We start from the raw sequence: 21,824 nt of genomic DNA, 5'->3' as shown, positions 1-21,824 counted from the left end.
CTTGCCCTGGTTTGTCCAGGACTCTCCCAATTTTAAAACTGAAAGTCCTACATCCCAAGAACTCAGTCTCAGTCCCCTGGCAATCTGGGACAGCTGCCACCCTACTCCTTCCTGCCATCATCTTCATTCTCATCTCTTTTCATGCTCTGACTTGCTGTCTTCTCACCAGCCACATTAGGCTTGCTCTCCATTCCAACCCCAGGCTCTTTGCACTTGCTATGTATGACCCCTATGCCTCCACCCCCAGTCACTCAGTGTCAGAAACTAGTATCCTAGGCTTGTCATCAGAGCTCTTTTGTCAGCTCTACATGCGATGCTTCCATAATTTGACCGCAAATCTCCTTGGTGTCCTTAATTTATTACTTCAACTCCAATCACTTATGTGCTCAAAAACTGCACTGATCACTATGATGATGAACTAGCAGCTGGATGGAGACCCCAAGCTCTCTCACCCCCATTGCACAGATTAATAAAATGGTAAGAAGGGACATGTTTTGCTTGGAGCAGTCCGTGAGCTTGACAGCAAAGAAGGCAAAAATGAAAGTCTGAGACTACCTGTCTCATTTTTATTTATTTGCATTACTCAGTAGATTCCAATCTTACTCATTACAACAGCCCAGGGCCCTTCAGGCCAAGCACTTCACAGTGATCTATTGTTGGGATAAAAATCTCCTGGTGATGACAGCCAGGATTGACAGGGATGTTTAAATCCTAAACTATGCTTTGGATGACATTCAATTTTTTGTCATAGAATTTCAAAATGTGACTGGAGCTTTTTCAAAGCTTTCCACATGGAAGAAACGCCAGCGACAAAAGAGGACAAGAAACAGCTGGGGCTGAGTGGGAGGAACACTGACCTTCAAGGCCAAATACTTTGGGAGAGACTGGAGCTCTGAATGACGAACTGTGTGACTTCAGACCAGTCATTTGCTTCCTAAGCATCGAATGCTTCATCTGTACAATGGGACTGATAACACCTACCTCTGTTGACAAAGGAGTAATGCATGTGCTCAAGCCTCTGCACCCTCCCTGGCTCAGAGTACATTTGCCCTAATTTTTTGTTTACAACAACTACTAATATCTATATTTTCCATGCAGCCTTTTCCAAAATTTCAGTAGTCCTTTATTATAAGTCCCTGAAGCTCAGACATAGCAATAGTTATTTATTCTTTCACTTGTTTATCATTTTCCCAGTTTTGTCTGGCTGTTTAGTCGGTATATATTTGAACTTTCCAAAAAATATAAGCTTTGCCAAATCCACTCTCGCCTATACCTTTTACACATTTGTCTGATTTTGTACTTCACACGACACCCATCTCCTTCTGACTTGTTTTCTAGCCAGCTCATTTCCTGGTGAGTAATTGAGGCACTATGAGAAGCCGCGGGGATACACAGACCAATAAATCCTGTCCCCTGCCCTGTGGAGAGCCAAAGTCCAGTAGGAGGAACAAATACATAAGGACATAATTTCAGCAATGTGATAACTTTCATATCTGACTACAGTAAGGGACACTGAAAAAAAAGGGGAAACATTTAACTTTTCAATCAAAGGAGGAAACATTTAACTTCACAAGGAGTAGTCAAGGAAGTCTCCACGGAGGAGGTGACATTTGACCAGAGGTTTAAGAGATGCATAAGAGTTTACCAAGACCACTATGAAGGTAAGAAAAGTTATGCAAGTCTCACTCACAAACAAAGACTGGTAAGGCACAGAACATCCTTTCAATTCCTGTCTCTGCAGCCAGACTGCAGGTCCCTTAAAATCTGAAAAAGCATCTCATATTTAATTGGAAATCCCATTATCTGTAACAAAATCATGGTCCAGAGAAATCCTGTAACCAATCCCTCTGATAAATGGCCTCTACTTTTAGCTAATGTGTAGTAGAAGTAACAAACACTGAGGTCAGTGGAAAACTACAATTAAACATACATATTTCATTACATCAATCAACCTATACCCCAAACTGAAAAGAAGCCTTTTTTCTTTTTTAAACTTGGCAGGACAGAGTTAACAGAAGACAGGAAGCACTCTTTTTAACTATCATAAGTTTTCCTGGACTGTTGAAAAGCATCTATTAGCTCATCCCACATCATCCTCTTCCTTTAAAAAAAATAATAACTTCATTGTTAAAAATGTCTCAGACTTACTGTATTTAAGTAATAAAAATTATAAAGAAGAAAGTTTAAAAATCATCTGATATTCCAGCGTCTAGAAATAACTCCTAACTTCTGTTGAACTGTATTTCAGATGTGTCTTTATCCCTTTGTATGGATGGAAGAAGGCTGGATGGATGGATGAATGTAAGGACAGATGGATGGATGGATGCGTAAGAGAAGTTTATTCTTTCCCTGCCGCTCCAAGGCTAATGCTCTCTCCCCTTCTAGTGAATTTACCTGCCTGACCCACAGTGAAACAGAGGAAATGGCCCCATCTCACACAGTTCCTGTGCTTTCCAGATTCCTAGTGTTGACTTCCCCGAGAAATTTTGGAAGATCTTCCAGGGATGATGTCAAAACATCCAGCTTAGAAGAGGAGACTAAAGCCAAAGCAGTTATTATTTTTTTTATCATGTCAATTAAAAATCTATGAACAGTTTATGGATTTTCTAGGTTCTTAGAAATAGGATGGGAATAAAACATCATTTAGACTCACTCTCTCCTAGTACAATGAGGTATAAGGCGACTAGAAAGAAAATCTTATTCTGTGAGCTTCTACAATGAAGGCTGGACAGGAATTAAATACTAGAACTCAGGTCTACTCCTAGTAGTCCCATCTCACAGAGCTGTTGAGAGCATTCAATAAAGTAACACTGATAAAGAAAGGGCTTACTTCTGAGACTGGAACATAGGAGGACCCCCCCGCCCCGCCCCCTCTCCCAGTGTGGTAATTAACATTGCTACATTATTATGACTTTGTTGTCTGCACTGAAGATACTCTTTGCACCTACATTTATTGGCACGTCATATTCTTTTAAAGAAGCTGGGGACATGAGCTTTGTAACTTTAAAGATATGTCCTCAATCTACCAAAAGGAAGATGATTTTCTGAACTACCTCTGTTTCAACTCTATTTCACATTCTTGATTCTTCTCGATCTGGATGTGTGGGTCAGGGTAAAAACCCCCATCAACCACAGCAGCGGGGCAGCACAGAACATCTGTGAACCAGCATTACCTCACCCCTCTCCACCCGAGTTGCTCAGCCGTAGCACCGTGGGCATGTGGAGCCAGGTAATTCTTTGTCATGAGGGCCGTCCTGTACATTGTGGGATGTTTGGCAGCATCCCTGGCCTCTTCCCACTAGAAGCCAGAAGCAGCTCCCCAGTTGTGAAAATCAAAAATATCTTCAGAAATTGCCAAATGTCCCCACAGAGTTGGGCCAAATCACCCCAGGTTGAGCACAAATGCTTTAGATCCTAGCAAATGCAAAGTTCTTTGTGTTTCTGATTTTTTAAAAAGGGCAAAAGGGATTTGGGGGGGGGGGTTGGCTTTTTTAAAAACTTTTTTTTTTTTTTTAAAGAGAGATACACTCAGTGCTGAATAATTCTCTAGGAGTTGTCAGAGGACATGACTTCATGGCTGTCTCTGGACCCAGGGGAGAGGAGAAAGATCTTGGAGGGATGATAAAACCCACAATCACTAGTGTTGGATCAAGAAGAAAGAGCCCTGGGCTTTGCTGACCCACATCTTTAAGAACTACAAGAACAGGTAAATCCATGAGATAGAGATGGACCCCTCCCCCAAAGCCTGCCCTTCTTTTTAAAGCCACAGTAAAAATGAAAGAAAAGGACTGGAAACCTTGCACTCCTTTATTTTCATCAGAGGCACTAACAGGAAAGAAAGGGGAGGAAACACGACTGCTTTGACTTTTTTGGATAACTTGAAACATCAATTCATTGCCAATTATGGCAGCTGTAGATGCTTTATCTTTCGGGGACATGAGCAGTTCCTGGATTGTGAATTTTAATTTTCCAGTCGGAGTTCAGATGGCTGGTTAAACAATGTCTAGAAGCTCCTGAAAGATAGTCACTAATTAATGAACATTAAGCCCTAGATTCCGAGACATTTGAAACAAAGCAGGACAGAGCGCTCTGCTCTGTGTACTTGGGGGACAGATCTGAAAGCACCAAAGGCGGGCAGAAAACCGACAACGAGCAAAGGGGCCTGTTCCTCTCCTGAATTCCCAGGATTCACCAATTCATCAAGTGGAGGGGTTTTTCTCTTTAAGGATGAGTTTTATTCCGAGAAAAAACTATCATTTGAGGAGTCAACTGTGTATGTGCTATTTAGTAAGATAAATGTAAGTGTTAGCATCTTACTAATCAAATGGAAAATTGTTTTGTTCTAACCGTTTCGAAACTTCCCCATCCCTCAAACAGTACCCATTACTTTAAACACCTCAGTGTCTAGTAATTGTTCAAAAACGCGTCAGGCTACCAGTAATTTAAGTCCTGTCAAAAATAAATCTCAGACACTCACTTCTTCCAGTCAGTGACTTGAAAAACACGCCCACATGTCAATTACCGGAAGCTGGAGCAACGCTTCTTTGTTCTGAATTTGTGTAAACAGAAAAGGTTCTTCCTCGGTAACAACTGTTTTCTAAAACCTATACAAATGTTTATGTGAACCTCCTTGCAACAACACCTAACAGAAGTCATAAAAAGCCACAATGTTGGTAAACACGCACACACACACATACACACACAACTCCGTGTGTGTGCCTTTGGGTAATAAATGTGCAAGTGTGAATGAACAATGTAGCAACTTGTGAACTATTCTTTCACAGAGGCCCAACCTTAAAGTGTTTACATCTTAAATTGTAAATCAAAATGATCTACATTTTTAGAAGGCAATAGTCACTGGATGGTTTCCATATTCTCCAGAAGAGATTGCTCCACAGATAATTTCCAAATCACAGGTAAATAAATGAGTAGAAAAACTGACTATAAAATAGAAATAATTCACAAAATTGGCAGCTAATTAAGATAGGCTATTAGACGGAGCTTCTCTTTGTAAAATTGTTCTCCACAATCCAGACTAATAAATCTTGTGCCGAGACCCCAGTCCTTACTGCAACGTATATATGGTTGTAAATAGCTATAAATTGATCTATAGATTAGGGCTGAAACTGATTTTCCAACGTTTTGCATTTTTAATATAACAGTATTTTTGCTGACAAAGATTATAATCATTTAATCATAAAATCACCAAAGCTTATTGTATTATAAAGTCTCCATGAAGGTTTTTCTTGCTAAATCAAGACAACTGAACTTCAAAGAAGGAAGAAGAGAAAAATAAATTTGGTCGACCTGATATTAACTGTTCCCTTCTCCCTCCCTGGTTCTCAATAAATACAATCGTGAAAAATATAGAGATGGACAATGCAAAGATGTTGGCACGAGACCCTAAGTGGTCTTCTTTCCAGGGGTAAATTGGAATACGTTGATTTTTATTAAGCAGGAACAGATCAATATTTCATTATTAACATGGTGACAATTGCATGTTAATAAGAAGTCTTTTTTTTTTTTTCAAGCGCCTGACTGCCAAGCACTGGATTAATGACTTCCCTCACCCAGTGGAGTCTCTTTACAGATCCTCTCTTGTTATATGGACACTTGAGCAGGGGCGTGTGTGTGTGTGTGTGTGTGTGTGTGTGTGTGTGTGAAAACACTGACCTTTGCTAGGCAGGATTAGGAAACACCTACTAATGTTTCCTTCAGGAAGCAAGGGATTTTGCTAACCTGTTTTCCCCTTGGGTTTCCCTTCCCCAGAATGTTCCCCATCAACTTGTTTGTCACCAGGATTTAGATAATGATCCTGTTTGGCGGATGGTAGTTTTACCAATGGAAGTAAAATCTTTTTTTTTTTTTTCCCGAGGAAGGAAGATAATAAGATAAATCATTAATTAAAGGGGATGCATATGGGACAGATGGAATTCTACCCATGTGGCCGCCTCTCCCAACAGTTGAGGGGTAAAATGCACCATAAATCACTCATGGTCTAGCAGCCTTCAATAGGAACCGTCTTGCCCCTTCCAAGGGATGATAAACAGCATATACTCCCAGTGCAGCCCATTAGGTATTCCAGAGTAGGTGAACTATGAGATAACGCATTTATCCTTCTTGGGAAGGTACCTCTGCCTTTTTCACGTAGTGCAGGGAACGCATACCCAACTGAACGACGACTAATGAGGATTAATGCGTTATTCCGCAGAGGATTACAGGCACTTCTCTTTTGTGCAGTAGTTAAATAATAACAAAATGAGGTAAAAAGGCCCCGATGCCTCCCTGAGCAGTGAGCCCGACGCTCCACATGCTCGCTTTGCTTTTCCTCTCCTTCCTTTTCTCTTTTTTGGTTCTCCTTTTATTTTTTGAGGGCTTTTAGGTGTTCCTCTTCTAAAGCCAGTTGGCATAGTCATTGCCTCTCAGCTCTTTGTGGGAAGAAGAAGATCAGGAATTATTAGACTCCTTTGAGAAGTCAAAATTAAGTTGCAAGGTACTAAAAACCAACGGCAATTTCCCAAGTGTTGAAAGTCATAGCGAGCCCTTCCTTGAGCATCCAGACTAAGCCCGGTTCCTCTGTTACCTCCTATTGTCTTCCTTCCACAGGGTTTGCCACAGCCGGCAATTTATTTGTGTGATTATTTAAATCATATCAATCCTGTTTGCATAAGGTAGAAGCAAAGGGTCTCTGGCCAGAGTGTGTATTTAAGAAATAGTTATTGAACGAATAAATAAAAGGTTCGTAAATATAAAATTAAATTATGGTATGGTCGGTAAGTCCTGTAAGACACTCAGGAAGCCACTGAAGAATTGTAAGTCAAGGAAGGAGTTCTGAAGGAGGCGAGTGATGCATCACATTTTCAAAACATCCACTCAGCCACAAGACGAACGTCACCAACTTGGAGAGGGTCAGAGATGAAGTGGGGACGTGCACTGGGAGGCTCTGAAAGCAGCCCAGGGAAAGTCGTGAAGTCTGGGCATGGGGAACGGGCACGGTCATTTGCCAAATGTGTGTCCTTGGAGGGTGAGAAAGAGAGAGCCTGCTCTTCGGCAGCTCTCCTCAAACTTGGGCACGTGTATTTACATTCTACCCAGGGATGGAATCTGCAGACCCCAACTGGAGCTCCCGAGGGACGTTAGAATTACGTATTTTACCATTTTGCACATGGAGTTGTTTTTCTCTGAATTATAATTGCTTTTTACATAACGAAAAACCTGCTCGAGAATGACAAAGCATAAAGAACTACTTCTCACCTCCTTTAAGACTGTAGCAGAGTAGGATGTGATTGAACAAAAAAATCAGTTAGTTCAATTGGGAATACTCAACGGTTCAAGAGGCAGTTGACACTGGATTCACCAGTCCCCAGGCCCCATGAGGCAAGCGACAGACCCTGTCATAAATGGTCCAAAGCAATTCACTGGTCCTCGTCCAGCTGTATAGATGGTGGCAAAATATCATGGCGTACTCCTTCAGGAATCCTTCAGGTGAGTTGAGAGATTCAAGAGAAGAAGAATCCTCTGCTCCAGTGCCTTGCAGAGAAGCCCTACTTCCTCCAGCCCACACCCCATGTTATGGGAGCAGAGGACGAGGAATACTTACATGCTACAACTAAGCCAGGGGGTCTGAGACAACCCGAGAAAAATACCAGCAGTTTCAGAGTAGCCTTCAATCAGAGATCAGAAGGGGCACTGCACATCCCTGCAGGAGTCAGTGTGGACACACGGTCATAACTAAGGGCCACATACGAGCTCTAAACCCTTGGACACAATCCCAGGAGGCTGAATCAACCCGTATCCCCTGATTTGACTCCAGTTAAGTTCTGTCATCCAATGGCACAGATGCTCCTAATAAGAATTTAATGCCATTGTAGAAAAAAATCAAGTTAGATCTCTTGCCACTTGGGCATCAGACCCCTACATTTAAGTCTACTGCACAGTCTCTACTCCTCGTGGCAGCACCTGTCAGGAATCACGCACATGTCCAGGCACTCAGTGGTGAGGCTTCCATCCTGCCTTTCAGAGACCATGCATGCACTTTAAACTGTTTCCCCAGGGGTGGGGATGGGCCATGTTCAGCCAGCTGTGACATCACTGGGGCCCTGACAATATCTCTGTTCAGCCATATATCTTGTTCTTAAGAATATACTGTTCTGCAACAGCTATGAAATTGGGATTCCTCGAGATTTGAATATTATGCTTTACTATCCTGCTCTCACCTTCTGCACATACAGGCTTTGATGCTTTGCAAACTCCTTATCTCTATTTATCCCTTCTGCTGCTCTTCAAAGTAGTTGGAAAAGATATCACACTCCCTTTTGACAGATGAGATGACTAAAGCTCAGAAAGATTTGGTAACGCGTCCGAAGCCACAGAGCATAAAATAATCATCATCATCGCAACAACAACACTTTGTGATCATCCTAATAAGAGTTACTGCTTTTTAATTTTTTGCTACCTGTCTGCTAACAGCTCTTCCTGCATTATCATTATATGTCAACAACTCCGTTAAGTAGGTTTTACTCCAATCATCAGACTGCAGATAAGACGACTGAGGCATAATGAGGTGAAGTGCCCTGACAAAGATCACATAAATGAAGTGGTGTCATTCAGTACATGCAACTTACATTCCGATTTTCAAACCTAGCCCTCAAGAAAGACGCCATCCCCTGTTTCATTTAATCCTCAAAACATCAAATAGATCTATTAGCATGTATTAAGGTTAGAGAGGCTTATTATTACAACCAAATAGAGTAAACCTTGCAGGCAAACAGCAGCACTTGAGAAGTCTCACCATCTGCCGTTCACACTGGGGACTGGATAGTATTTGAAAGGCAGGATGATTCAAAAGTCCAGACATCTGCACGTAGACTTTCTTTTTAGTTCTTCCTTTAGCATAGCAGTTCTCAAATTTGAGTGCGCACAAAAATGAAGACAGAAGGCTGCACACAATCCTCTGTGTGTGTGTGTGTATGTGTGTGACTTGATAATGAATTCCAATTTCCTAAATGGCTTAGGGGCTCAAAAAATGTTTTTAATTCGAAGAGAAGAAGGTTTAAGGGTAGAAGACTTAAGGAAATTCCAAAGATAATTTTGACTGTCTGTGACTCTTTCCTAGTGGGCTGACTTCAGAACATAAGCCTCACATAAAATGTGGAGCTACATTAGAGAAAAAGGTGTTAAGACTCGGAGCCACGTGTGTCTGACTCCAAAGCCCTCGCTTACTGCCATTCATCCTTCCAAACCAGGGTCCAAGATCTACCGTTCCCTCTTCTAATGTCTTAGGTGGCTTCCCCATTCTAATCTACCCCAGCATAGAGTTAAAAAAATAAACAGACAACTGGCTGTGTGATGAATACCTGTTGACTATCTTACTGATTGACCAAAAATAACACTGATTTGATCCTCTCTGAAATTTTTAGTTTAAATGCCTCAAATAACCCTCAATCTCGCCAGCTTTTAAGAGCCAAGTGCCTGCCATGTAGATATAGTAATTTGCTGTATCCCTATTGAGAAACGTAACTTGAGGCTTCCAGTTCTAATACGCAGCAGCACAAACAGAATGTCAATTTCCTACCGAGTTCAGATGGGTCTATTTCAGACTACTATTCAATATATATGCTGTTTGCTAACACTTACCTGTAAATTTGTGTTTATTCTTCCTTCCTCGAGCTCTAAGTGCAATCTATTTTAATTTTCCCCCTTGCCAAATATTTAGTTGCTGACAAACACACATTCAAATCTCCTTGCATATTCATGCCTGTGATTTTTGTGCTCAAATTGAGTTCCTGGGCAAATCAGTTTTGATGTTTGCATATACACATCCATGCGTGCACATGCACGTACACACACACACACATACAATTTCCATTCACCTACCATGGCTGGCAGGAGTTTTAGAAAAGATAAGAAGTATGCTTTGAAAAAACACACCAAGGTACAGCCCCTTTGCTTCAGTAATTACAACTGTGCTGTAAGTACCATCTTCCACAAGGTTTGAGTTTGAAAAGCAGTAATACATTTAGACTTAAAAATCTACCCCTTAAAATTTTTATTTGTTCATAAACTATGCTATACTTGGTTTTATGTATATATCTCTATGCAATGATATTTATTAAAATGTACAATATCTGTAGTAATGTGCATATATATTATCTTTGCAGAACAGAATTTTAGAATATTTTACAGTATTTAAAATGTTTTGCCAAGTGCATAAAACTGTGAACATCTAAATTGAAGGTGTGTAGGTTATAACTCCTCCATATTCTGAAACAGCAATGCCACCAAGTAATTGTTCAGATGGTTATTCTTTTTTCCTTTCTGAATTTTTGTTATCCCAGAACTTTCTCTCGCTTACTGTTTTGTGCTCAAGAACCTTACATACTATAATTTTTGGTGATTATCTTCTGTGTTTATATGGCACTTTACAATTTGCCAAGCAATTTCTTGTAGATTATCTTATTTTACCCTCATAAAAGCCCTGTGGGGAAGACACTATTAATTTCCACTTTACAGATGAGCTGACAACATCAAAGAGGTTAACTGACAATGCAGCTTAGTTGAGAATTGAAAACAGCTTCTAAGAGTCCACGTTCTCTCTAGAACCAGATCTGCTTCCTGGTACAGTTTAAATATACATCTCTCCTTAAAGATCTCTTAGAAGATACATGGTCCACATTAAAAAAATAAAGCTTTGCTAATTTTTGCTCATGTGTTTTTAATTTTAGCCCAAAATAACATACTTAAATTGGGATAGATAATGATGTGACCTACAATTAGGAGAAAGACTGCAACAAAAGGTAGGAATTGAAGACTATTCACCTCGATTTCAAGTAGACCACGTCTCCGAGGTTTGAGGCAAGTGAGTGAAGCATGTTTGTTGATTTCAAAATGGAATTTGAGCTCACCTCAAAAAAAAGTGTCTCTTTTTATTGCTAAATCCAGAGAATTAAGCCATTTGCAAAACATCTCACTGAGACGCCTAGAGTTTTCCTAGAACTTTCTAAGGTGATATTTTAAAATGAATCCACAAAAGGAGCACAGAAAAGTACAACCCGTCAGTAGAAGAAGGTCTATGATTGGTGACACATTAACAAAAGCAGTCAACAAAAGCTAATCCTGCTCAACGACTCTGCAAAGGAAATCTCCCGGGCATCCTATGACCTGCTGCCTGGACTCAGCACTTGGAAGATTAGAGAGGTCCCGACTAGAGGGGCAATGTTGTACTCATGATCCTGTGTCTTTTCCTTCACCTAAGGTTCCTCTGCTAGAGTGATTCAGGGTATCCTCTGAATAGCCACCAGGCAAGAACTCAAGGAGTGGTTGGTTCATTTCCGTGAATATGTTTGGAGCCCATGCTATGGGCTCCCTCTCTTTGACTTGTGTGCTGCCCCCCGCTCATTGGGAGGAGAAGGAGGCTTTTTCCACGTGCTTGAAGAAGGAGTAAAGATTTAAGGTCTCCAGCCATTTCACTGGGGTTTTTTTTGTTTGTTTTTTTCCAATTCCTGGTTTTCTTTTAAAGGTCTGAAGCTCAAAAAAAATGTTCACAATTGCATTTAGTCAATCATTCATTAATTTATTCACAAATGTTCTTTGAGTTTCTGCAGTGATAATTTTGTGCTTAGCCTTAAGGAAGGAAAGTCAGTAAGGTACAGACAGTTGAGTTGAGGAGAGAGATAAGAAAACAACCAACCAATGTATGTGAATAACCATGCATGGAAATGCAGGATGACTTTGGAAAACAACACCTAACCTTGACTAGGAGGACCAGAAAAGGCGTCAGAGAAAGAGACATCCGCCCAGAGTCGTGAGTGCTGCTTGGACACAGAGAAAACCCTATTTATTGATTTCCGTACCTTTGGGGGTTTGACGGAACTTCTATTTCCTATACAGGACCCTGCTGTGTATATGAAGGGTATCTTAATATTCCTTCCTCACTTTTATGAAACACCACCTTTAAGCTCTTTCATCCCTCTATTCAGGATATTATTTAGCTAACCTGTTGTTACTACATAAAGTATAATTTTGAATTTTCCAAAGGTGGAAGATTAATTGCCAAACTCCTGGCTTAAGCTCCAACTTTACATTTTTTGAGTGATGGAAATCAGTCTACTTTCAGCTATTTGGCTTAGCACAACTCTGGCTGCTAATACCCAAGTCTTGCCAAGCATCGTATAGAAAACCATTTTCAGGAAGGAAACGGGGAAATTGGGAAGGCTCAACTTTTTAAAGAAATAACTTTGGATGGTAGTTTGGCTAGAATGAGCAACCGTGGGGCTGTTTTATGTATTAGCAGCAAGGTGTTTCCAATCTAAGTAGCAGGGTAACATCTCCTGAAAAGTAAAAGTTATATACCATAGACCCTTGACATTCGTGAGGGATATATTCTGCAGCCTTCAAAACCCCCTGAATTTATGAAGCCACCAAAGCATCTATTTTTCCCTCATAAAATGCAGTGAGGTATATCTGAAAAATTTAAGTGACTTCTTTAGGTTCTTAATAGCTGTATAAATATAGAACCCAAAGCCATTTATAGAGAGTCACCTGTCTGGTGTGCACTGCTTTTTTAACAATACTGGCAGGCAGAGGGGATGCAGCTCAGCCGAGAAACCGGAAATTCACGTTGCGCTGTGGCTCCGGGCCGCTCACGAGCAAAATTACATCCTCCTACATCTAAGTGTCACTCCGCACAATGCAAACTGCCACCTAAGCAAGTGGCCCCAGTGCTGCATGTTCGGAGCCCTGGGTTACTTCCCTGATAGACAAAACCGCAATGTTATATCTGCAAATGTCATGAAGTTACGGTATTCTTGAATCGCTAATAGACAAAACAAAAGTCTTGAATGAGCGGGTATTCCAAAGGGACGCAGCTTCAGTGTTAAGCTCTGGCAAATCTTTCCGAGTGGGAGGAAAGATCGTTCCTTCAGCGCTTCTTCTTAAGTGCATGTAAACAGGAAGAAAGACAACATCCTGAAGTCAACAAGAATGTGAAACTGAGAATAAAGACAGGCTGCAGAAGTCCTCGCTGGCCTTAAAATAAATCTCAAAGCTACAGGAGGGCCTTTAACCAATTAATAATCTTTAATTAAACCCACTAAAACATTTTTATAACATTATCCCTGGAACTCGACATGAATTCAGTGGCAAGGACAGCTCATGTCCCAGTCACAAAACATCATGGATACATTTTGTCATCTGAAAGACTCTGCCATCAATATAGATTTCCATTTTTGTAAATCATCTTTTATTTGGGGATGGAGGGAGGTATTGATTTTTTCCTAGTCTTTTCTCGGAATGTTAACCTTGTTTAAGTTCTTCATTTCCTCTGCCCGAAGCACCATGTTGCAATAGAATTAAATGCATAGTAAAATGGCCATGTGAGAAAGGTTTATGCATTATGTTAAAACCTGCTCCCTTGATAAATGGAGCCATTAGGGTCTGGAATTCACTGCATTAGTCTACTTAGCTCCATCCAACAACACGCCTTAAAAGTCTCACAAATTTGTTCAAATGCTAATGAGCTGCACCAGCAAACCTCATCTGTTGTCAAAGGATCTAATATTTCCAGGGGTTTAATGCATTTAAGAGCTACCCATGGACTCACTTTACCTGACTTGGCAACACAGGACTACTCAGATTTATAGACAGGGGAGAAAATGTATACATTTCATTGTGTGGCAGCTTCTGAAAATGCACTCAATGAACCTTAATAAAAATCACTCTGTTTAGCATCAGTTTATCATCATCTGCTGTCAGGATAAGATGTGAGGAAAGTTCTCTTCCAAAGGGTCATATATATGATTTTTTTCCCCCAAATAAACTGGTTAAATCTAATAACATCCAAGCCATCTTAAAGACAGAAGGGAGTCATACTGGCCATGTTTCCCCAGGCCTGATATGAATCTTCGGGTCTGAACTGAGCTTCTGGAAGGGAAAATGCCAAAGTAACTGCCTGCTTAAAGACGTTTGCTACCTGGTCAGGTCTATTTTCATGAAAAGAAAAACTAAAGACACTCATCTTCATTCAGCAACGTTTGTGGAGCACCTACAATGTGGTAGGCACTGTGGTAAACGTGCTTCTTTCTACTGCCCGCTTTCAAATGACACTGGACCCTTTTTTAGGACAACTGTCACAGCCAGCTTCATGGGCGGAAAACCCAAGCCGTCAGCCAGGCCCCATGCTCAGAAGGACCCCACAGTCAGTTTAATGCTCTGCTGTTGCCTTCCTGACATGCCGGAAGGGGCTCCACAAATTACATAGCCTGTTACGACTTCAGGTGAAGTGGTTTATGGGTTAAATAGATTTATCAAGGCTAGCTGGGGGAAAACTGGATGTAACTTCTCGTCCTTTAAGGCTCCTCAAAAACTTTCCCTCCGGGGAGGTCTTCCCCGACGCCCTTCCTTCATCCCCATTTTTCTCCATTCCCCTCAAGTCTGGTTCTGTCCCTGCCCTTCCTCCAAAACGGGCCTTCTCATAATTGTCTGTAACTACCTGCTTACCCGCATCTCACACTGGCTGGACTCTGGACTCCCTTAGGACAAGAACCACATCCGCTGAGTTCACCACTGTATCTGAGAGTGTCCAGGGCTGCTTTATACTTTAGGACTTTGGGGCGTGGTGCATAGAGTGCACATCTTTTCTGAGTGTACCTCTGAAGGGCCTTCAGATCCTTGGAGATCTGACCATACATGCATTGGTTGAGACATAGAAAAATTATAATCAATAATAATTTTAAAAGCAAATGAATTGTTTTTGTTTCCTTTAAAAGAAAAAAAAATCATAATTAACATGGCAAGTGAGTGCATTTGAACAGGTTTATTTCTAGATGGTATGAAGCTTCCCAAAGTTAAGATTCTAAGGCTCTTGGGAAACTTTAATGGTCTTGTCTGCATAACTCCCAGCCCAGTGCCAGGGACCTGGTGTTTACTCAGAGCTCAATTCAGGCCACACACAAATTGGGTAATAGAGGGAAATATAAAGGTGGATATGAAAGGGTGCCTGCTCTCTCACAGATGGGAACAGGGCAGTAAGGGCCAACAGACGAGGAACCAGTAAATAAATCCTCAAGTGCTGACCTGTGTGCTAGAGACAGCCTAAGCAGAAGAGGCCAGGCCCAGGACAGGGAAGAATGGATGGAAGAAATTCTGACGTACGTCAAAGTGTGAGAGAGGGGATTAAATAGAGTGTGGACATTTATTTCCAGCAAGTAAATAGCATGAGGTGACCAGGATATGGCTGGGTATATGTTGGGGTTTGCACAGGTGATTTGGGACAAGGTGATGCAATTCAGCAGAGAAAAAGAAAACTTTCCTTACATGAGTTGAGCCGTTTTAAATAAACTCGTTTATTTGGTTAGACAGGGTTAAGCCAAAATGTTTGGTAACTTGTAAGTAAGTGGGTGAATAGCCTTTGTTTGTGTGACAAAGAAGAGTTAGCTCGTGTTAGTGACAGTGGCATTGGATGAAATGACACATCATCACCATGATGTTTTCCACTGGTTTCACAGCTTTGCTTTTTTCTTGTCACGTTCAAGAGATGACATTACAGAATACAGTACTTAGGCCTCATCTCTCTCAGTGTATTTGGTTGGTCCAGTTTATGCAACCAAAACCCAAACAATTTACATGTTTTTCCCTGGTTGAAACATACAGCAACAGAACTCATCTGTATATCAAAGCTGGGGCGCCCTCTCTGCATTAATAGAAAGGCTGAAGCATGGAATTTATAAATTCATTCCATCAAAATACATTATGCTTACGACGGTACGGGGAAAAGAACCCATGAGAAGCTAATATTCTAAAGGTAGAAATCAGAAAGAAACAAGCAAACAAAGAAAGAAGTAAGTAACTTCAGACAATAATCACTACTATGAAGGAAATAAAGCAGGGTTACGGGAGGCTCACGGGTCGGCAAATATTTTCTATAAAAGGCAAACAGCAAATATTTTGGGATCCGTGGGCCAAATGGTCCCTGTTGCGACCACTCCAGTCTCAGGTTATAACATATGTAACAATGTGTAATGGATGTGGCTGTGTGCCGATAAAACTTTATTTACAAAACAGGCAGTAGGCTGGATTCAGCCTGCAGGTTGTCACTTGCCAACCCCTGAGGAAGAGAGCTGGGGGTTGATAAACTTAGCTAAGATGCTCTGGAAAGGTTTTCCAAAGAGGTAACATGCCCACTGAGATCTCAACGCTGAGAAAGGTCCAGACATGGAAATCTCTAGAGAAAAAGCTTTGGAGGCAGTAGAGAAAACAGATGTAAACGTTCAAGGTGAGGAGGAGTGAAATGAAGGACAGTTTTTACCTCCAAGTACTTTAAATCACCCAGAGTTTGTGCAAAAAAAACCAACAAACGAACAAACAAAAAAACACTCTAACACCAAGACTACAATAATGTGCCCATCAATACAAAACCTCACACCATTTTTTTTGAAGCTTTTCTTTTAATAAGGATCTGGAACACTTAGAATTATCACAAATTTCAGTTAGTTGTTTCTAGGGTCCTGGCACAGTGAGATGTAATTTGCCATCAGCCCCCGTCTCTCAACACTAAGCCTGGATGTGGGCTTCTATGGACACGATTAATCAAGAACTGATCTTGGGAGAAACTCAGATCTGTGCAGAAGGTACAGTTGGTACTCCGTGAATACTAATTGAATGATTTAAAAGTTAAACAAACAAACAAAAAACTAGGTTGATAACTTCGATGTAAAAGCTTTGGGGTGGATAGATGGCTCAATATTTTAGACTTGTTCATTTAGCTTTTTCATCATAAATAGCAAGTCTTGAAAACTGACAGCCCACAGATCAAATTCGACCTTCCAATTAGTTTTGTTAGGTTTGTTATAAACATTTGGAAATTAGAAGTTTTGACGTGAAAATCTGGATTTCTGGCTTCACCAGAGGGAACTGGTCCCACCAGGCATTTCAATCCCCACCTGGCAACTGTCTTGAGCTTAGGAAAGCCCGTCCACTAGACAGGCATGATCTGTCCACAGTGCCATAGCGTCTCTCCTGCCTGCTGATTTTGTGAAGTCTGAAGCTTTTAAAACCTGGAAAGGGGTCTTCTTTAAGAAAAGTAATACAAAATTATGAATATAACATGTTCGCAGCATCTGCAGTACTGCGGGAAAAATTATAAATAAAAAATGCTCATGGCACATGAGTCCAAAATTCCTGGGACAACCCCAGTGCCAACTAACTCTCAACGTAAGGGAAAGTGTGACGCAGGGGGCATGTCAGAGAGGGAAGCTGCTGCTCTATTAACGAATTAAAGTCAAATGTCTTACTTTTGCAAATTTCATGAAAACATGATTATCGAGCACAGGCTGGAAGCCCTCCGAGGGCCTTGCAAGGGGCAATCCATCTCTCTTGGCTGCTTTTCCTTTTTTAATTGTTTTTACTAGCTGCCTGGACTCTGTGGGCATATGAGTTTTCAAACTCTTCATACTGAAGGATTTCTGAGTTCTCTGACATTTTAAAGTTCTGTGGATTTGCTTTTGTTCACACTCTCTAATGTTTTCTTAAAAGACTCATAGCCAGAGCTATCTTCCCTTACTTCAGTCTTAGAATAATCTGCTAAATGAGCTTGACAATGGATAGGACGTGCGGATCTCTTTCAGTTGTTTGCGAGCAATCTAACACATCCGAACTGCCAAGCATCAATTGAAAACGAAAGAATTCAGCCATTATCCTAAACAAGTGACAGGCAAATTCTTACACCATGCCGATGATCAAACAAATGACAAGTTTCTCTTCTTTCTTTGTAACAAAGTTGGACGGCGGCTCTGTATATGGGAAACCTGAGTGAGAAGAGGGAAGTCTGTCAGGTTGCTCAAATAATGAGATAACTGGCTCCGCGGCCGAGCTTTCAAACAGGTGCAGGCCAGCTCGTGGTAAGTCCTCCCTCGGTTCACTCCAAATCTCACTTCCTTCTCTTTCCAATGTCCAGAGCAGGAGATATGTTGTCCAAACCCCTAAGGATCTCTTGCCCTGGCATTTAATAAATTCAAAATGCTGTTGGACATGTGGCCAAGAACTGTGATGCATAAAACACTCTGAGTTCAGTTAGGGTTCAATCATTAATTAGATGGAACAGCCTCGTCCTCAAATGGCATTGGAGTCCTGGACACGGGGCAACGCGGGATAAACGCAGCGACTTTCACAGTCACTGGAGTGAGAAAGTTGCCACTAACGTGGAAATTCATAAGAACCTGAGCAGACTTTTACTTTGGCACAGATCCCTTGCATCAAGGGATAATTCCTGCATTTGCAGATAGTTCAGAAATGTTTTATGTATGCGCTATTTCCAGAGAGTCTTTTAAAATTTCCTTTCTCATAGTATAATCGGTTGTTACCCCTCCTATTGATTTCCCTAAAGAGCACAAGTCTATTCCATTAGAAATAGAGAGGAAAAAAAATATATATATATATTGCTTTTAGGCTGAGTGGATGTGGTCTTTTTCGTCCTTTTTTATTTGTAGGGGATATGATCACTGGCGGGAGGGATGGCCTTGCAGTCTACCCACTAGACAGGTTCTCTGATCTGCATTTTCAGAGAGGCTTATTTGCCCCTGGTCGAGAAAAGGAAAATTCTGAATTCCACAAGGCTAGAGATTTGCCAAGTCACAAGACAAGAAACACAGTGATGATAACGAGGTACGACGGACACAACCCAAACATCCATTACTTAATGGACAGACAGATGAATAAACAAAACTGGCGTGTCCATACCATGGAATATTCAGCAATAAAAAGGAAGGACGTGCCTACCATGCTACAACCTGGATGATCCTTGCAAACATCATGTTAAGCGAATGAAGCCAGACACAAAAGACCACATAGAGTATGATTCCATTTATATGAAATGGCCAAAATAGGCAAATCTAAGAGACAGAAAGCAAAAAGCAAATTAGTGATTGCCTAGAGGTGAAGCAAGGGAGGAATGGGGAGTGACTGCTAATGGGAACAAGTTTTTTTCTTTTTTGAGGTGGGAAATGGAAATGTTACAAAATTGATTGTGGTGATGGTTGCACTAATCTGTGAATATACAGTTGACCCTTGAACAATGCAGGGGTCATGACCCTCCACGCAGTTATAAATCCGCGTATAACTTTACATCAGTCCTCCCTCTCCACATTTCTCTGATGATTCAGCCAACCTTGGATCCTGTAGCACTGTAGTGTGTATTTACTGAAAAAAAAAATCCGTGTGTAAGTAGACCTGAGCAGTTCAAATCAATGTGTTCAAGGGTCAACTGCACTAAAATCCACTGAATTTTGTACTTTAAAAGGTAACTTTAGGATATGTGAATTCTATCTCAATAGAGCTGTTTTAAAAATGTTATGGGTGCGATCCCACTTCCAGATGTTTATCCAGAAGAACTGAAATCAGGGTCTAAGAGAGATAGTAGACTCATGTTCACAGTGACATGATTCACAGTAGCCAGGAGGTGGAAGCAAGAGCAGATGAACAGATAAACAAAACGTGGTACATCCATACAACGGACTATTACTTAGCTTCGAAAAGGAAGGACATTTTGGCATATGCTAAACATGGGTGAACCTGGACGACATTATGCTAAGTGAAAGGAACCAGTCACGAAAAGACAGATACTACATGATTTCACTCATATGAGGCACCTAGAGTGGTCAAACTCATAGAGATAGCAAGTCGCATGGTGGCTGCCAGGGGCTGGGAGTCGGGGAGGAAGGGAAGTTGTTGTGTCATGGATATAGACTTTCAGTTTTGCAAGATGAAAAAGTCCTGGAGATCGGTTGCACAACCCTGTGAGTATACGTAACACTACTGAACTGTAAAGCTGTTAAGCTCTACTTAAAAACGGTTAAGACAGGAATTTTACGTTATGCGTATTTTACTATAATAAAAGTTTTTTAAAAAATATAGTGAACATATTATCAAAACCAGCAATTTCAACTTTCACATCCCTCTACGAAGGGCCCTTCTATGACTTCCCACCTTTTTTTGGATAAAAACAAAAAAACAGCCGTCTCAGTAGAATCCCATGTGAGAGGCAATTTAAACTGAGACTCAGCGAGAACGTATCAGGACTTACATGTGAGTCCAACCTTGTGTAGTCAGAGCCCGTGTTCTTGACCCTCCACTTCTGTGGCTCTTTTTCAGGTGGTCCAGGATGATTTTTAGATCCTTTCTGAGCTAAACCTCAAATTTCCAAACCTCAGGGACTACTTTTATGTGGATAGCAAGAGTAAAATTGGGCTCAGTAATTAGTACCTTTTTGTCTCCCAATATTTGCCATGAAGCAGATTGACAAGTTCCAAGCCAGTCAAACCAACAGATGTGCAATCTGGATGCCCACAAAATGGAATAAAGGAATAAAACTACTTGGCCATTTGATGTTTCCTTTCGTTCTCAACAGTGAAAGACCCTAAATGATCACAGGACTTCAGTGCAAATCTATCAGAAACATCTGGATTTTTTTTTGAGACAAAGTAATATGATAATATTTTTTAAAATTTGGTTCTCGGTCCAAAAGAGTTTTCCCCCAAATATATTTCTCTGAACGCATGTCCTACAACATGTTTCTTGAATAAGGCCTCTGAGTTCCAAACAAGTTAGGGAACTGAATTCTAGCTGAATCCTCTAGTTCTCACTTGTACATTCACAGTGTGCACCAGCCCATTAAAGGCTCTGAAGAGTCTTGCAGTAAAGGAAGATGGTAAATACTGGCTGTTTCTCCAAATTCTACAGACTTCATTTTATTTTCAGGTGACTTCCACTAACATCCCAAGAAGCATGGATTCTGGAAATATTCTGGAACATGCTGATATGGGCAGTTCCCAAACAGTGAACTCTTTTCCGCAAATACAGTGGTCCCTAGGTATCCTCGGGGGATTGGCTGCAGACCCCCGAGGGTACCAGAATGCATGGAGGCTCTGGTCCCATATGTAAAATGGTGTAGTAGTGGCTATAACCTACATACATCCTCACATATCTTTAACTCATCTGCAGATTACTTATAATACGGAATACAATGTAAATACTATTCAAGTAGTTGTCAATAAAATGTAAATGCTATGTAAATAGTTTCTAGTGCATGGCAAATCCAAGTTTTGCTTTTTGGGAATTTTCTGGAATTTTTTTTGAATATTTTCAATCCTCATTTGATTGAATCCCTGAATGTGAAACCCGTGGATGCAGAGGGCCGACTGTGCTCTGAGGCTTGTGTGCAGCACAGCGAGAACTATCGTGTAAAGGGATGTGCATGGATCAGCTATGAAGCTCCTCATCTTCACTTCCTCCAACTCTCCACCCAAATGTTTCTTTATCAAAGCTCCTCCCTTGACAACCCATTTTAAATAGCAACCCACTCAGCCAACCCTCTCTACCCCTGCTTTTATTGCGTATCTCTGCTGGCAATACACGTTTACGTATTTATGTAATAAATATGTGTACTACGTTATGTATTATAATTACATAACAATTTATGTAATAAAGGAGAGCTCCCTGAGAACAAGGACCTTGGTTGTTTCTCTCCTAAATCGGGAGCTCAGTAAATATCTGCTGAGTGAATGAACACAATCAAGAGAAAACTTGGAAAATAGGAGCTAACTACCAGTCATAATTTTTATCTAATGTATCAGATGCTTTATTTGTGAAGTAAGACTTGGAGCTCGCTGTTGAGGAAGAAAGGCATCTTTCTTTGCAGACTTAGTTCTGCTCACTGGTTAGTCATAGTGACAGTAATAGTGACAGAGAAGACAAGTGCAGTAGGGGCAAGAAAATATACCCCCCAAAAAGTAGCAACTAATTGATCCTAATACTTTGTGTGTGTTGGGGGGGCA

The 21,824-nt window shown here is 40.9% G+C and overlaps 1 protein-coding gene and 1 long non-coding RNA gene across 8 annotated transcripts in view; both read right to left on the bottom strand.

Moving 5' to 3' along the window:
* Positions 1-21,824, bottom strand: part of TSHZ2 (teashirt zinc finger homeobox 2) — a 410,894-nt gene that overhangs the window by 320,465 nt on the left and 68,605 nt on the right. The window lies entirely within an intron of this gene.
* The window catches only part of LOC141574067 (uncharacterized), a 46,691-nt gene extending 24,867 nt beyond the window's left edge, over positions 1-21,824 (bottom strand). Inside the window, exon 1 of the long non-coding RNA XR_012500671.1 lies at positions 1-21,824. This exon is cut by the window's left edge and continues 13,586 nt beyond it. This is a non-coding gene — a long non-coding RNA (uncharacterized LOC141574067).

The sequence above is a fragment of the Camelus bactrianus genome, chromosome 19 (genome assembly GCF_048773025.1).
Source record: "Camelus bactrianus isolate YW-2024 breed Bactrian camel chromosome 19, ASM4877302v1, whole genome shotgun sequence".
Classification (NCBI taxonomy): Eukaryota; Metazoa; Chordata; class Mammalia; order Artiodactyla; family Camelidae; genus Camelus; species Camelus bactrianus.
The sequence above is the reverse complement of the archived record's forward strand: the minus strand, read 5'-3'. Positions and strand labels throughout refer to the sequence as shown.